Source organism: Lissotriton helveticus, chromosome 6 (assembly GCF_964261635.1).
Source record: "Lissotriton helveticus chromosome 6, aLisHel1.1, whole genome shotgun sequence".
Classification (NCBI taxonomy): domain Eukaryota; kingdom Metazoa; phylum Chordata; class Amphibia; order Caudata; family Salamandridae; genus Lissotriton; species Lissotriton helveticus.
In genome coordinates, this window is record NC_136067.1 from 916836601 (window position 1) to 916854284 (window position 17684).

Genomic DNA, 17684 nt, shown 5'->3' on the forward strand with positions numbered 1-17684 from the left:
TTTGATGTTATCTGGATGGTATAGGAGGCATTTAGCAGCCTTAGGTGAAAGGTAAAGAAGTATCATGAAAATAGAAATGTGATTTTGTGCTTCCTAGTGAAAGATTATAAATAATGTAGGAACATACTAATGACATGACAAATGACATGAGTACAACTTGGTTATTTAGTCTCAATTTGCCATGTATGATAGTGTCATTCTGCTTCAGCTATAACTTTGTGTGACAACGCATGTGGTGTGAATTTCACAAAAGTGTTTCATAATTCCTTCAGATTTTTTGATTAAGAAGTGTATTTTCTATTACCAGGTTGTAAAATAAAAATGTTATAAAAATATTCTAATAAAAAAGAATAGACCTCTAAAGGGCTATCATTATCAAAGAAAATTCACAATATGGTAGATCTTTTCTATATAAATCATAAAATCTTATAGCTAATCCAACAGCAGTGGCTCCTCCATTAAGGTGGAAGAGCATCGCCTCACTGCTCTCTGAGCAGTGCAAAAACGAAAAAGTAAATGATAATAACACAATGTTATTATCATTTTATATGTCAGTAAGGAGCCAGGAAGGGCTGTCCTGATGGGCAGAGGCAGCCAGCAGGGAGGAGAAGTGGTGACACCATAAGTGCTCATGACGGTTTGGCCGCTGTCTTAGGACGGCCAAACTGTCATTCGCACTTAGCATTTCTCCACCCAGCTGTGTTGCGCAGCCGGGTGTAGAACAGTCCCAGGCTCCCAGGCACTGTCTGTGCAGCAAACCAGGCTGCTCAGACCAATCTCGATGCTGCTTTCGTGTTGGCAATAGTACTACCAGCATGGCAGCAGCATCATGATTGGATTAAGGCAGCTGTGTGCAGCTGGGAGGAAAAACAGAGGATGGAGGAGAGGGGGCGGCTGGCAGGTAAGTCACCTTTTCTTTTTTTTTCTGTCCCTCCCTCCCTCCCCACCCCTCCTCGCTGCCTCACTACTTCTTTTCCGCAGCAGCCGCCACTGTAATCCAAATGGAAAGGTACTAAACAAAAGTGCATTTGAAAAACATGCAGTAAGGCAGAAACTATACAGAAGCGTAAATATCAATTTTACATATAAATCAAAAACAACTACTGCAAAATATAATCTTGGAGATAGTCAGGTTTACGTACAACCCTTCTTTCTACCCTCTATCGTACTCTCTACACATCTATTATCATTGATTACTTTAAGATTATTTTGCTTCTTTTTCATACGATTTTTCTTCACATAACTTTTTTCCATGGTTTTAGTTGCAGATGCAATCATCATTAATAGTTAAATATTTTTTTTATAAGCTAAAGTAAATAAGCAACAAGTCTCCATCTATTTCTCTCCAGTGGGGGGTGCCGCAGGGCTCGTCCTTGAGCCCGACATTATTCAATGTCTATATGGCCCCCCTGGAGGATGTGGTGACCCCTTATAACATCAAAATCATCAGCTATGCTGATGATACTCAGCTGGTGGTCGCCCTTCCTCAACTGGTGGAGAATCCTGACTTGTTGCACTCATGTCTGGCGGATGTCCACACCTGGATGAGCAGCTCAGCCTTGAAGCTGAACGGCTCTAAAACGGAGATTATGCTGCTTGGAAATAAAGCGCCGCCACTGCCACCATCATGTTGGCCAAGCTGTATGGGTGACCTCCCAACTATGAAAGAGGAGATTAAGAGCCTGGGAGTCTGGCTGGAGCAAGACCTCTCCCTCAGAACTCACGCTAAAAGAACTACGGGAGTCTGTTTTGCCCTGCTGCGGGCCGCGCGTAAAATTCTCCCGCTCCTTCCCTTTCCATCGAGGAAGTTGTTGATTCAGGGTTTGATAACATCTCGCCTAGATTACAGCAATGGTCTGTTTCTGGGCGCCCCTGAATCTACTTTTAACAAACTTCAGCAGGTGCAAAACGCGGCGGCCAGACTCCTTATGGGAATTCCTCGAACTGAATCTGCCAGACCCGCTCTCAAGGCCCTGCACTGGTTACCAGTGCGGGAGAGAGTGAAGTTTAAGGCACTATCCATTGCCCACAAAATTCTTCAGGGCAGTGGACCTCCTATCCTGGGGAGCTTGGTAGTGCCTTACAAAGCGAACAGAGCGCTGAGGTCTGACCAGAGGTGTTTGCTCCAGGTCCCGAGAGTAAAAAGATCACGCACGGGCGGGAGACGATTCTCTGTGCACACAGCAACGCTCTGGAACTCCCTCCCCTTAAAACTTCGTGCTGAGACCTGCACCCTGCGTTTTCGCAAAGGTTTGAAAACACATCTGTTTCCCTTGTGAGTCGCTACTACTACTTCATGGTCCCACGGTTGATGCACTGTTCATAGCGCCGGGATGCCTCAGGGTAGCTGTGCGCTATATAAGTTTTAATAATAATAATAATAATAATAATAATAATAAAGTGGTTTAGAGTATTGTGAACACCCCTTCCTTTCCATAGGAATTTTCACCATAACTGTGTCATACAAGATACAGCTATTGCTTTTCTATTTTCAAGCTCAACTTTTCTTTGTTTATGTTCATCTCGCCAACCAATCAAGCCCTTATTTAATTTCATGCATCCTGTGCACACATTGTTATTAGGCTTACTTTCAAAGAATAACTCAATTGGCGCTTCAACAGTTGTCCCGATATCATCCTGCTGTAACCCACAATCATATTGCAACTCCTCCCTCCAACCCTTGTCATTGCTTCTTGCAAGTTGAATACTTTCTTTAATAGATGTATTGAATTTCGTTATTACAGAGGACTTTTTTGTGAGTAATCCCTCTCAGTTAAATATTTCTCCCTCTCAATAGGTGTGAGGTGAATCCCATTGACGATTAAAACGGTTGTGGGAAAGCTTTCCATTTAAAAGACCTCATCAATAAATGTGTTTACACTTTTATCGTAATTTCATTGACCCTCCTTATTTTCAGCCATCTTGAATAACTCCAGAATATATGTTGTAGAATTTTGACCAGTCAACAGTCCTGCAATGTCAAATGCTATCTCTAGTGCAATTTGTGGCAAACCACAGGTAGAGTTCTTGTCTTACATACTTTATCACTGCAACATTTTATATCCACATCCAGATCTAAGCCACCAAAAATCAGGTCTTGGGCGTTTCTTTCTGTTTAAGAATTCCCAAAAGTCCAAAATGACCTAGACATGGAGGGCTTGGACCTATATTTCTGGGCAGTGTGAGTCTTTTCCTAGGATCATTGAATCATAATTCTTTGCTTATTTCACAAGACAAAGTCAGGAGACAAGCCGGCACACATGACAGATTTTAAACTCCTTGCTCATTACATGGCCATGCAGAGTGTAATACTATGCACTCGGCATGTCTATTCTTGGACTCGTTTGTATAATCATGCATAGGACGGGGAACATACTGAAAAAGTCTCCAAACTGTCAGTGTAGTGTGCATGTGTTTCAAATGTTGTCAATGTATTGCTGTCTATATGTCTATTACTACATTGGTGGTGACCAGGGGACTTAATATATTGATTGCCCTTTTCATAAGCTGTGTTAGGTCTTAATAGTGTCTCATATACTATAATGTCAATATCATGTCTCCCCAAATATCTAAACTAGAAGGTCTGTCCCCCCTGTGAGAAATCAGTGGTCCTTGATAGTGTTAAGATTGATTCTGAATTTCTCATACAAAAGACAGAAAAATGTATCATGGGTGAACAGGACCTTGACAGATGTCTTCGCATTCCCTGATAATGGATTCTGCAACCACCTAAGAAATGGTATACCAGTGGCATACAGATAGGGGCATATTTATGGGTATTTGGCAAAGGGCAACACAGCGCAGCGCAGCTAGTCACCTTGCTGTGCGGCCCTGTGTCAAGGTGAAAGGGCAGGAATGTGCCATATCTATGGCAAACTGCGCATTCCTGTCCCTCCCCACTGCACTAGTGCTGTTTCAGCAGCCTAGCGCCAAAGCAGGCACCCTTGCACCACAATTGTTTTTGTGCAGGAAGGGGCACCTTCTTGCACAAAAATAATCCTAGGAGACTTTTTCATCTTTCCAAGTGTTCTGCAGCACACATAGAAACAGGTACAGTTATTTCTCCTTGTTGCATCTCCCCTGGGGAGGTATAAGGTTTTGGCCCATCCCCAGGTTTACATGGTCTTGTAAGTCTGGGGATGTGTCAAAATTCATGGGTGTTGCGAGGGAACACGCACCGCAACGCCCATGGAACGCAAAAAGCTCGAAGTGCATTCCTGGTTAGCTATAAAATCTGACTTTTATTCACTGGCAAGACCGATTTTGAAAATGATATCAACAATAATTTATTTAAGTCTGGTTAGCTAGGGAATAGAAAAATACAAATGGAGAAATGGGATTCGAACAATGATTAAAGTTAATGGTGTCCTACATCTATTATTTGCACCAAAGGTAACTTTTTGCAATTAGACTTAGATAACTTACAATTCTCTTTAGGTTTTTTAAACCTTTAGAGCAGGCATATTTCTCTTGTAATCTGTCTGTGTTTCCCGAACCCACAAATTAATCACCTGGGAAATCCATTCAAAAGTAGACTTTGCTTTCACAATTCTAAATACCGAGGTGCATAAAAATTAACAACTTGAACGTTCAAAAGCATTTACTTTGAATGTCAATGTCATCTAATTTATTCCTTAATGTGTAAGTACAGTCATTCATTTTTATGTGATATTTCAACAGGAAAAAGCGTTGGTCATGTATTAAGTATATTAATGGGCTTTTTCAGGCCATCATCGTTGTACTAGAAAAGGCCACTTAACAAGAAAAGAATGAATATGCCTCGCGATCAAAAACAATGTTTTATGCTGTTGTTATCACGGCCTTTAGCTCAAATCAAAATTTCTCTCCGTTCTTATTACTGCTGATTTGGAGAGAATACTAAGCTACAGATCTTTGCTGGTTCCTGTCTACTCGATTTATTAGCTGCATTACTACATTTAGTGCAGGGCCGACTTTAGCGCTGGTCGCGCCTTTGCGGTAGTGTTTGCTTGTGCCCCCCATTGACCACCTCTGCCACGGATTCCCTCACTACCACCCTTTACCAGTGCCCCTCAAGTGTCCATAACCACTCTCTCTCAGATGCATTTAATAGCACCATCCATACCAGTATGGGGTGTCAGTGCACTTAACATCACACACAAAGAGACAATAAATCATATGCATGTCATTCAGTATATAGGAAATGTTATGTAAAACAGAGGACTACAAGGTGTAGGAATCACAAGTCATCCATACTGGTAAGTAGTATACTTAAACAGTGTCTAGTCTGGATAAACACAAATACAATTTCAAACGTAACGCCATGGTTTGGGGTTCTCTTCAATAATAAGAATTGATTTCCATCCAAATTAACCCTTTCTGCAACATTAGGATAATGAAAGACTGGGGAAAATAATCATAACACTGTAATCTATACCTTGCAGTTTGCATGCAGCTCTTTGAGAACAGTTAATAGCTCACTGTTCTATATTAGGATTTTAACTTGTAGACTGCAAGTAACAAAAGGATCTTCCTGACAAAAGCAGTAACGCACTGACCTGTTTACATCATATGCACTTTTTAATCGGCAGTGTACACATTAATTGTAACAGGCAAATTACCTTCCACTAGACAAACACTCTGATCTCTCCAGGAAGACTATTAATCACCAGAGTTATCTCGACATTTTTATTGTTGCCTGAAAATTGCTGGAGGCAAGAAACATGGCAGCAGGTGCTTTTAAAACGGTAACATACTTGCAAACATGGCAACCTCACCTGCAGTCAGTACCCAGTGTGGTAGCCCGGTTCCACCACCCTAGAGCCTGCCCTGCCAACTACTCACTGCGATACCATTTTTTTTTGCACATCGTCAGTGTAATGAAGCCAATTTCAATCTTATCCTTGTTGGGTTATCCGGAATGAAGGTGTGGTCTTCCACAAACTGATGTGCATAGAGACAGGCCAGGCCCGCACAGACAGGCTATACTCAGGGAAAAAGTACTGCCCATAGATGTTTCCTGTATCTGGTTGTTAAAACACATCTTCAAACTTAAAAAAGATTTCCGTAAGTGCTAATTCTGCACATTCCTTCACAAATAATGCCCCCAAACACAATTCTAGAGTCTAATAAAACTGCAGGAATTTTTGTGTGACCAGGAGAACATCACATAGAGTGAACAAAACACAGGACTGAGGAGAAAGTCTACCTTCCAGCCCCTATCACAATCACTGCCTTGTATTTGAACAAGCAGTTCTCCGAGAAATTGATGAGATCGACTGTAATAGAAATAACACCTTTTACCATCACACTAGGGATGAATCCTGAGCTCTGGGAACCCCTGCAAACTAACGAGTTGGTAATACAACCAGCTGACAAAGGAGGGGTGATATTGGTCATGAACAAAGTACTGTATGATGATGAATGCCACTGCTTCTTAGAGGAGAGCGACAACTATAAAATCCTACATGAGGATCCCATTCGTAGCCTTAACAATGGGATCAAAATGGTGATAGATTAACCTAGTGCACATGACTGGAACACAAGACACAAGGCAAAATTCCTTGTAGCAGAGAAATCCAGAATCCACAGATTCCATACTCTGCCAAAAAATACAGAGAGATCACCACCCCCGGGAGACCTATTCTCCCGGGGATTGGGTCACTGCTGAAAGTCCAGTGGCGGTTTTGTGACTGGTTCTGGAATCCTATTGTTCAGAAATCTACATATTACCTACACAACACTAAAAATGTCCTATGTCTATTGAGGGAACTGGAAAATAGATAGCCAGATGACATGATCATCACCATGGATATACAAGCCCCCTACCCAGTATCCCACAGAGACACACCTTAGTGGTTTTTGAGTTTGAAGATGTGTTTTACAACCAGATACAGGGAACATCTATGGGCAGCACTTTTGCCCCGAGTGTGGCCTGCATCTATGTACATCAGTTTGGGGCAGACCACATCTTCATTCCAGATGACCCATACAATGATAACATAAAACTCTGGTGTTGTTAAATTGACGACATGCTAATAAAATGGAATGACAGTGATGAATTGACAACTGAATTTGCAGACTGGATAGACAGCTGAAGTTTACTTACATGATCTGCAAGAATGAAGCAGTTTTATTGGACTTGGTGGTCACCACTAGGAGCAATGGCATTGAAACTAGGGTTCACAGTAAGGTCACAGATTAAAAATAGCCTGCTGTTATATGACAGTTTTCATCCCGAGGCCTTATGGGAAACCACCTGGTTGGCCAGTTTGTAAGAGTAAGACTTAATTATTTCTCTCTGGAAACATTTGAGACCCAGGCCACTACCCTAGAGGAAAAGCTGAATGAATGAACCTACCCCGAGAAAACAGTAAGGATGGCACTGAAAAGGGTTAGGAACAACAACAAAAACAAATCTACTAAAAACAAATCTCAGACTGACAGGATTGCATGGGTAACCGCATATACCCCAATTTCAATTAGAGTATAGAATATTGACTGGAAACACTGGAGATTATAAAAAGTGAACCCAAACAATGGCCTACTCTGCTATTGCGTTCAAATGCAACACAAGCACACAGGATATGCTCATACATACCAAGCTCTAAAAAGCTGTGACACCACCACAAAACAGTCCTTGGAGTACTCAACCCCCAGTGGGACATTTTTCCTGTGGAAATTGTGTGGCATATGGTTTTACCACACAAACAGAGGAAGTAGACATCAAGACAGGCAAATCATGGATACTGCAGGCTCTTACTATTTGAAAAAGTGAATGTATGGTATATTTGATCCTCTGCCTGTGTAGTTTATTCTATATTGGCACGACACCCAGGAAAAAAAAGGTGCAGATTAATGAATGCTGCAGCACCATCCAGTGCAAAAAGAACAATACCAAACTGACATTCCACTATTTGGAGGGTAACTTCACTGAAAGAGAAATTTTCTGGGTGGTCCTAGAAAAAAAGGCTACAAGTGTCCCTGACATAACTAAAAATCTACTTATCCAGGAACAAAGATGGGTATACCGTTTAAGAACATGGGAGATGGGCCTCAATGCTGAGATACCATGGTTCCAACTATGATTGATGACAGTAGGTTTACACATGACCCCACTCCTGCAATCAAAAAACTTGCTTCCTGTAGTAGAGTAGTTCCGAATATTAGAAATAAGGCTGTGACAACAAAAGGAATCAGAGTGATACAACGGATGACCACTCATAATACCACTATCAGTTGAATACACATTTCACAATATATCACTGAAATAAAACCCATATTGCTGGGGCTGCACCTGTCATAGTTCCATGGATTAAGTCTTCCCAAAAGAGAAGAGGAATCTGTTATTTATTGAAATGGGTTCCAAATAAGAGGGGTAGGCTGGTTTGTAAAAAACCATATTGAATCAACAATAGTTGGGACTACAATTCCCAGAATTCCCTACCCGAGCACACATCAATCGGGAAGATACATGCCACGCCCTTACTCAACGAACTTGGCCACCTACACGCTTGCAAACATTATCAATGAGCGCACTGGAGAGCTTCTAATGAAGACAGCTTCAATGCGGCCCACAATGCTAAATTAGGCAGCGTGCCGCACCATACCTAAATTGCACCATGGAAACAGTAATGTTTTAAAAAAAGACGGCATGGCTTGTGCCTCGGCAGAGGCAGCGCACGTCACCTAATTGGGCACTAGCGCAGTGGTACTTTAATTGTACATTTGAACGCAAAGGATTAATTGTAGGCACATTTTTTCTCAACAAGTGGCTAAGGGTTTTTTAAAAAGACGGCATGTACTTCAGCTTAGGCAGTGCGGATCACCTACGTGGGCATTAACTAGCGCAGCGGTGCTTTCAATCAGCGTTCTATCGCAGAGGTATAATTACAGGCACCTTTACTCTAATCATGAAAAGGAATTTGACACAGCTTACTACAATTAAAAGGCACATGTGAGCATAATTGTATATACGTCAGGGGGATACATCCAACCAATACCAGATGTGGTAATGGGCAGATGCCGATAGAATAAATGAAAAATGGTGGGGCGCGAAGGCACCCGACTCACCATAAATTTGGGAGCACGACTGATCCGGTACTCCTCTTAGCTTTCCGCTAGAAGGAAGGAAAAGGAAAAACTTCCTGCCTGCTTGTGGAACGCATCTCCAACCAATTCTGGAGCTACTCTCATGCTGTGAGAGCAGCCCCAGGATTGGTGGGAGCAGGCTCACCTTTGGATTGCTGGGTCTACAGTGTGCATGTCGGGCTGGCAGTCTTAAGATAACCGGCCAATCCGACATGCCCACTCTAGACCAGTGTTGCCCTCCTGCATTTGCGCCCTTGTGCTGCGGTGTGGTGGCAAATAAATAAAATGCTATTGACATGCTATTTTATTTATTTATTTGTGTTTGCCAGCTGCACTACCAGCAGGCGGGGCGACGCTCCTCCACTTCAGAGAGGAGCCACCCCTGGTGATGGGTGTATTAAAGACGGCCTCTCAATGACTCCCACGATCATCAGGAGGAAGGAACCAGTACTAATAAGAGACCCGCGAGGAACGTACCTTGATGTCGTAAGTGGGTAGTGGTGGGAAGTAAACATTTTCTGCATTGGAAGTTTTAAAAACGTTTACATTTTTAAAGATTGACAGTCCCTTTCTCTCCCTTACAGTGTGTGTCTACAGGGGTTCCCGAGCCCTTCCTCCATGTAGTCCAGGTGACCCTTAATTAGGGTAAGAGTGTGTGATCTGATCTCAGAGCATGAAACTTTTTGACATGTGTGCGATACATGAGTTCAGTGTCACACCTAAACCAGATGCCACTGATGCCTACATGAAATTGAAGGACACCTGGTCCTGATTTATCAGCCTAAATATTTCTGTTGGTAACGCACACTTGATATTAATGTCTTTCAGGTATTAGGGATCTAGGAACTTGGGTGGTGACAAGAGCTAGACCACTGACATAACGGCATATACATTGCTAACAGGCGATCCGCTGTCCATCCTGACGAATGCCATGGACTTTGTTGAGACACTAGGCAGAAACATGTTAACGGTTCCCCTATTCCCTACATTGAGATTTTTCATACCTGGTGGTATCCTAAATAGTATAAAAGTCAGACTGGATTACCACATTATATAGGCAGAAACACGTTAACAGTTAACGGTTCCCCTATTCCCTACATTGACATTTTTAATACCAGGTGGTATCCTATATAGTATAAAAGTCAGACTGGATTACCACATTGTTTTTAAAAAAATATATTTTTATTGAGTAAGAAAAAGAAAGAACATTTCTCTTCCCCCCCCCCAGATTTTGTAATATATCCCCATGCCCATGCCCTCCCCCACCCTACCCACCATTACAACCAGCACAGAAAATGTTCAATGTAGGTTTTTGTTACACATCTACAATTTCTTACTCATACATTAATGTGAAGTGTAAATAGAATACATTTCATTAGTAGTATATCAAATCACCAAGCACAATTCATCTCCTAGATCAATTCCATCTTATAGCAGCAAACTCAAAGTGACAAAGTGCAATTAGAGCTAATAGCCTTAATATCCCCCTGGCGGTAAACTAACCTTCAACCATCCATAAAGTGCAGGTGCATAATAGTGTCTAGCTTCAATTCCTATCAACCTCCAATCTCTTTTAACAACATATTATAAAGTGCAGGTTTCAAGGTGCAAGCATGCAATATATGTAGCAATAAAAGTTGTTTGAGGGACTCTCAGTTCTACCATCTTCTCGTTACACAGCAGTAGAAGATATTCACGCTGTTTAGATATAATTTATCCATCCAGTTGTTCCCTCCAGTTGACAAAATATTGCCAAATTGATGTCCCTTTCTTTTTGGTCCTATACACCTTCAGTCTTTCTCAAGATTACAAGTCCCCAATAGGCGAGCTCGCCACTGATGGAATGCTGGGGGAGGGGAGGGTCCAGGCAAGCTGAAGCTATGCATAATCTGTACACTGCCTTTGCTATGCATATAAGGGCCCCTCCTTCCTTTATTTCCAAGTTAGTTATACCCAGCATAATTAGCAGAGGAGTTACATTAACATAGAGTAATAATTTCTTCTTTAAAAATTCCTCAGTTTCTCTAATAAGATGCCCAAGGTCATTACAAATGGCAAACATATGAGTTAAATCTGCCTGATAGACTGCACAACGTGGGCAGTGCACGCCTTTCCCCTCACCCCACTTGGCGATCTGATACGGAGTGTAGTATAACTCAAAGCATTTCTTATAATACTGTGTTTGAAGATTAGCAGTCATCAAAATTGTTGGGGTATTTAAAAAGGCACTTTGAAAATCTATACCTGTAATGCCTGAAGTCCCTTGCCACTTGGTGGAACATTTTCCCAAATCATATTTCATATATTCATTCAACAGCTCACACAGCATCAAAATCACAACATTGTTTTTTAAGTATATATTTCTCTTGGATCTGTAATTAGTAATAAGTGCGTCCCTGATTTCAGGGTATAGGCCCTCTGTTTGGAACCTAATGTTGTCAGGTCACCTAGGGTAGCCTGGCCTAGGGTAAGACAATCTCTATTGAAGGCACATGTGTAAAGGTTGCAAACCACCCAGCAGTAATTTAATGCAATAACACCCAAAAATGACACTACACCAATGTTTGTGGAAAAATACGAGCTGTTTTATAAAAATTCTTTTAGATCTTTGTCTTCTAACTGTTCCACAGTTCAATGCAAATAGGTTTTCACAATTCCATTTCTTTCCTACATGAACAAGCTATTCATTTATATCTTTCAACAGGTTTTGTGACACAGTAAAGTTTTCCAAAAATTTCTTTTATACCTTCTCCTATAGTTCAGACTGTTATCATACAATTAAACCAGACCCCTTCAAGAAGAGCAGGCTAGCATAAACTGTTCCCCAGATGACTCAAGATTAACAATTTACTAGGAAATCCCACTGGTTAGAGTACCCTTACTCCTGTTGTGGAAAAAGAAGGTTACTCACAACTGTAGCTAAAGAAGGACAGGCAGGTTAAATCACATTGGCTTTTGTCATGTCAAATTCCTTTAACCAAAGTGGAGTTTATGCTTTAATCATGTACAGCCCTGCCCTGAAAAATTCTCCACTCTTGGCTCTCCCTCCCTACATCAGTATCTTCAGGGAGCCAGTTGGCTCGTTTTAGCCCCCTTTCTCTGCAGACCTTAATGCCTGAATATTCTTTGAGCCAGCCTGGATAGTGCAGAGGAGAACCTCCTGGTTATGTCTAGTTTTTTTAATGCTGCCCAGTTCTTTCGTTCTGCTAGAACTTGTGGGCTATGCGGCTGCTCCCCCCACCTTCCCGGCTTACTTGGCGGCACACGAGGACAGACTCCGTCCGACCCTTTCACCTCCAAGGGCCTCTTTCACCGTGAGTAAAGGTTCCCTGCCTTCTCCCTTCTCAGAAGAGCAGGCGTCCTTCCTGGTGCGACACTCGACAGTCCTCAGCGCTTCCCTGGCAGTCGAGCAGGTGCCCCGTAGCAACGCGTCCGGCGAACCTCCTCGCTCTTCCTCCTCACCGGCTCCTCCCACGGGGCTCCGCCTTCACCCGACTTCTTCCGGCGTGTTCACGCCTCCTCACCCGGCATCAGGGTCCTCCGGCAGCCGTCCTCTTCCGCATGCTCACGCCTCCTCACCAACTCCTCCCACGGGGCTCCGCCTTCACCCGACTTCCTCCGGCGTGCTCACGCCTCCTCACCCGGCATCAGGGTCCTCCGGCAGCCGTCCTCTTCCGCAGACCTCACCGAGGGATGGTTTGACCGCAGGACGAATCCGCTGTGCGGTAAGCCTTTCTTCACAGCGCCTCGCAGAGGTGGGGGCTGAGCTCGCGACTCCGTCAGTAAGCTTTCCCCCAGTCAACAGAGAGGTCCAGTTTCGCACATTGAGGCGGTGACACGCCAGGGTCAGCTTCACCCCACTTCTCACCTCTCGCTGGGCCTTCCGTAGCAGACAGGGTTGTAAGCTGGGGCAAGTGTGTTCACCAGGGAGGCAGGGTTCGGTAGACAAACAAGGGGGCATGTCAGCATAGAAGGGCAGCCTGCCCTAAGGTCAATCTCTCCCCGCTTTGTGCGTGCTCCTCCTCACTGAGTCGCCTTGCTCCTGACCAGTCCCACTTCACACTTTCCCTACCCAGCACTCTAAAATGGCCGCTCATGTACTGGCCTTATATAGGCTAGCCCTGGTCATCAGAACCCTCCAGAAGGTTCTAGTACCTTCCTAGTGTAACCCTATGGTCCCTTATCTGGGTGTGACAGTTATGGCAGTTTGTAGCGACCATTTTGTGGGTCTTACAATTCTAGTCAGAAGAGGCACCTAGGCCTCAGGGAAAAGAACTACGAGGGTCAAAGAGCATCTAACCCCTAGCCAACATCGCAAAAATTCAGTGAACGTCCAAATTAAGAGATTTGAGGGGCAAAAAGGGGACAAAAAATAAATAAATAAATAATAGGAGGGACTACCAAAAGGCTGACCGGTCTAACACCCTCTCTTCATCAAACCAGGTTTTTGAAGAGCATGGGGAGTACTGTGATAAGTATCACACACTAGAGGGTCCCCCGCAGCTGAAAGTGGGGAGAGCTACCCAACCCCTTAGGAGTCCTCATCACTAAGGCGGAAATACCTAGAGAGACCGTCTGCATTGGCGTGGTCCACTCCAGGCCGATGTTCCACCCGGAAGCCCATTCCCTGTAGGGAGATGGACCATCTCAACAGCTTGGGATTTTCCCCCTTCATTTGCATCAGCCAACGAAGGGGTCGGTGGTCAGTCTGAACCAGGAAGTGCAAGCCAAACAGGTATGGCCGCAGCTTCTTCAGAGCCCACACCACCGCAAAAGCTTCCCGCTCAATTGCACTCCACTTCTGTTCCCGGGGAAGCAGTCTCCTGGATAAGAAGACTACAGGCTGATCCAGACCCTCTTCATTGAGTTGCGATAACACTGCCCCAATGCCATGTTCTGATGCATCTGTCTGGACAATGAACTCCTTGGAGAAGTCTGGAGCCCTCAGGACCGGTGCTGCACACATGGCCTGCTTCAACTTTTCAAAGGCTTGCTGACAAGCCTCTGTCCAAACCACCCGTCGAGGTTGTTTCTTTGAGGTAAGCTCTGTGAGGGGCGCTACAATAGTGCCATATCCCTTCACAAAGCGACGGTAGTAACCGGTGAGGCCCAGGAAAGCTCGGACCTCAGTCTGGGTCTTAGGGGGTTCCCAGGCCATGATTGCCTCAATCTTTGCCTGCAGGGGCTGCACTGTTCCCCTACCCACCAAGTGTCCAAGGTACACAACCGACCCTTGCCCAATCTGACATTTGCTGGCCTTAATGGTCAATCCAGCTTGTTTCAGGGCCTGGAGAACTGCTTGCAGATGTTGCAAATGGTCCTCCCAACTGCTACTGAAGACAGCAATGTCATCCAGATAAGCAGCGGAGAATCCCTCCATTCCGGAGAGGACCTGATTCACCAGCCGCTGAAAAGTGGCAGGGGCGTTCTTGTGCCCAAAGGGCATCACGCAGAACTGGAAGTGTCCCTCAGGCGTGGAGAAAGCTGACCTTTCTTTTGCTCCGTCTGTAAGGGAGATCTGCCAGTACCCTGAAGTGAGGTCAAAGGTACTCAGATATTGGGCAGCTCCCAGCCGGTCAATCAATTCATCCGCCCTAGGGATCGGATGAGCATCAGTCTTGGTGACTGAGTTCAGTCCCCGGTAATCCACACAGAACCTCAGTTCCGGAGTGGTGCCTGGTGGAGCTGCCTTTGGCACTAGAACCACCGGACTGGACCAGGGGCTGCTGGAAGGTTCAATAACTCCTAGCTCCAGCATCTTGGCAACCTCACCATGGATGCTAGCCTTCACCTTGTCGGACAGCCGGTAGGTCTTTGACTTCACTGGTGGGCTGTCCCCTGTGTCCACATCATGGGTACACAGGTGAGTCCTTCCCGGGACAAGGGAGAACAGCGTAGAATATTGCTCCAGTATCTGGCGACAGTCCTCCCGCTGTTCAAGAGTTAGGGATGGGGAGAGAATCACTCCTTCCACCGACCCATCCTTTTCCTGAGACGAGAACAAGTCTGGGAGAGGTTCGCTTTCCGCTTCCTCTCCTCCATCCGTCACCATCATTAAGATGACCTCGGGTCTCTCATGGTGGGGTTTGAGTCGGTTAGCATGTAGCACCCGTAGGGGCTGTCGAGGGGTCTTAAGGTCCATCAGGTATGTGGCCTTACCCTTCTTTTCTAACACCTCAAAGGGGCCTGACCAGCGATCCTGGAGGGCACTTAGCTCTCCAGGCTCCATCACCCACACTTTCTGGCCAGGCTCCAACTCCACCGGGTGAGCGTTGTGGTCATACCACTCCTTCATTACTGCCTGGCTGGCCTCCAAGTTGTCAGAAGCTTGCTTCCACAACTTCGCCATTTGGCTCCTGAAGGCCAGCATGTAGCTCACCACATCCTGGGGGGGTTTCCTGGGAGACTTTTCCCATCCATCCTTCACCAGGCTGAGAGGACCGCGTACAGGGTGCCCATACAGAAGCTCAAAGGGGCTGAAACCCACTCCCTTCTGTGGCACTTCCCTGTAGGAGAATAGCAAACAGGGTAGGAGGACGTCCCATTTCCTCGGCAGGCTTTCAGGCAGACTTCTGATCATGCCTCTGATCATGCCCTTCAAGGTCTTGTTGAACCTTTCTACCAGTCCATTGGACTGGGGGTGATAGGGAGTGGTGAACCCGTAGGTCACTCCACACTCCTTCCACATTGCCCGCATGTACGCTGACATAAAGTTGGTCCCCCTGTCGGACACAACTTCCTTGGGAAAACCCACTCGGGTAAAGATCCCCATCAGGGCCCTAGCCACCACAGGTGCAGTAACAGTCCTCAGAGGAATTGCCTCTGGGTACCGTGTGGCATGATCCACCAGAACCAGGATGAACCTGTGACCAGCTGTTGTTGGTGGATCCAATGGCCCTACAATGTCGATGCCCACCCTTTCAAAGGGGGTGCTAACGACAGGAAGTGGTTCCAGGGGACCTTTCAGCTTCACCCCTGTTTTCCCACTGGCTTGGCAGGTTACACACGTCCTACAGTAAGTGTTAGACGCCACTTTCATCTGAGGCCAGTAAAAGTGGGGGACAAGCCGAGCAAAGGTCTTGTCCTGACCTAAGTGTCCTGCCAAGGGAATTTCATGAGCCAATTCCAGCAGAAAGGCTCGGTACCGTTGCGGGACTACCAAGGCCCTTGATGACCCAGGCAAGGGTACCTTGGGTTCACTGTAGAGGAGTCCATCCTCCCAGTAAATATGGTAGTGTCCCGCATCGTCCCCTGCTGCCTGGGCTTCAGCCTGTCGCCTCAGTCCCTCAAGGGTAGGGCACTCCTTCTGGCCCTTACAGTACTCGTCTCTGGTAGGCCCTCCCTCCACATGCCACTCAGCAGGGATGGGCAGGTCCTCCAGAGAAACTTCTCCCCCCCCCCACGGACTCCTGGTCCACCACCGCAGGTGGCCGATCTATCACATGGGGTGTGGAAGCCGAAGCAGGCTTCTCCTGTCTTCGGGTCTGTCCCTTTTTGGCAGCGGGTTGGGCCATTGTTCCAGGCTCCAACCCAGGCGAACTCCCTCTCCGGGCAGTCGCAGACCTTGTGCTTACACAGGCCCAGTCAGGTGTACCTAGCATCGCTGAATGCGTCCGGTATTCCACCTCTCTCCAAGCATTGTGCTCCATGTCATTCCCCAACAGACAATCAACTGGCACGGCAGGGCTTACGGCAACTCGAAGTGAACCTGCAACCCCTTCCCACTCAAAGGGAACCTCAGCCACGGGATAGTGGCCCATTCTGCCGTCAGCCATCGCGGCGGGGTGGAGTACATTGGGAACCACCTGCTCTGGAGACACCAGTTGACTTCTCACCATAGTCATACTGGCTCCTGTATCTCTCAGAGCCTCCCCTCTCTGGCCATTGATGGTGATCCATTGCCCATACTTAGCAGTATTTGGGGGCACCTGGATCTTAGGAACCATCTCCCGTTCTCCCAGGGACACTAAGGTGACACCCGCCCACTCACCCCCCTTATCTAAGGGCAACTCCTCCCTGAGCGCTACACTAGCTACTCCCGGGGCTTTTCCTCCGGTGGGAGGGGGTGGTCTCTTTGGGCATCTGACATCTCCCTTATAATGTCCAACACCACCACACTCGAAGCAGTGGACAACCCTTGGCTGCTGGCTTTGGCCAGGATGAGGGTTTCTGGGCGGGTTAGCCTTAGGGGTGAAACCTGTTCCCTTTCCCTGGAAACTGTTTTGGGGACCTTTAGAGAACTCCCGCTTTTTATCTCCCCCCTCCTTCTTCTGAGGGGCGCCCTGTCCGGCCTTTTGGGAATCCCCTCCAGTCCCCTTTGAGGACACCCGGGTACTTGCCCAGATGTCCGCCTCCTCAGCAAGCTTCCGGGGGTTAGTCAGCTTGCTATCCACCAGGTGTGGGCGCAGCTCAGGAAAGCATTTCTCGAGTAGATGCTCTTTCAAAAAAAGATCATACAACCCCTCATATCCCTTCACCTCACTGCCCTGTACCCAGCCCTCCAATGCCTTCCTCGCATAATCTAGGAAGTCCACCCAGTTCTGGGTGCTTAACTTGTGGCTCCCCCTGAACTTCTGGCGATACTTTTCTGGGGTTAACCCAAACTTCCTGATCAA

At 46.0% G+C, this 17684-nt stretch overlaps 1 long non-coding RNA gene across 3 annotated transcripts in view; it reads left to right on the forward strand.

Annotated features, from left to right (window-relative positions):
• The window catches only part of LOC144761601 (uncharacterized), a 301149-nt gene that overhangs the window by 17472 nt on the left and 265993 nt on the right, over window positions 1-17684 (forward strand). Inside the window, exon 2 of one of the 3 annotated variants that reach the window (XR_013595803.1) lies at window positions 9654-9714. The exons of the other annotated variants lie outside the window; for them this stretch is intronic. This is a non-coding gene — a long non-coding RNA (uncharacterized LOC144761601). The remainder of the gene's footprint in view (window positions 1-9653; window positions 9715-17684) is intronic. 3 annotated transcript variants of the gene reach the window in all.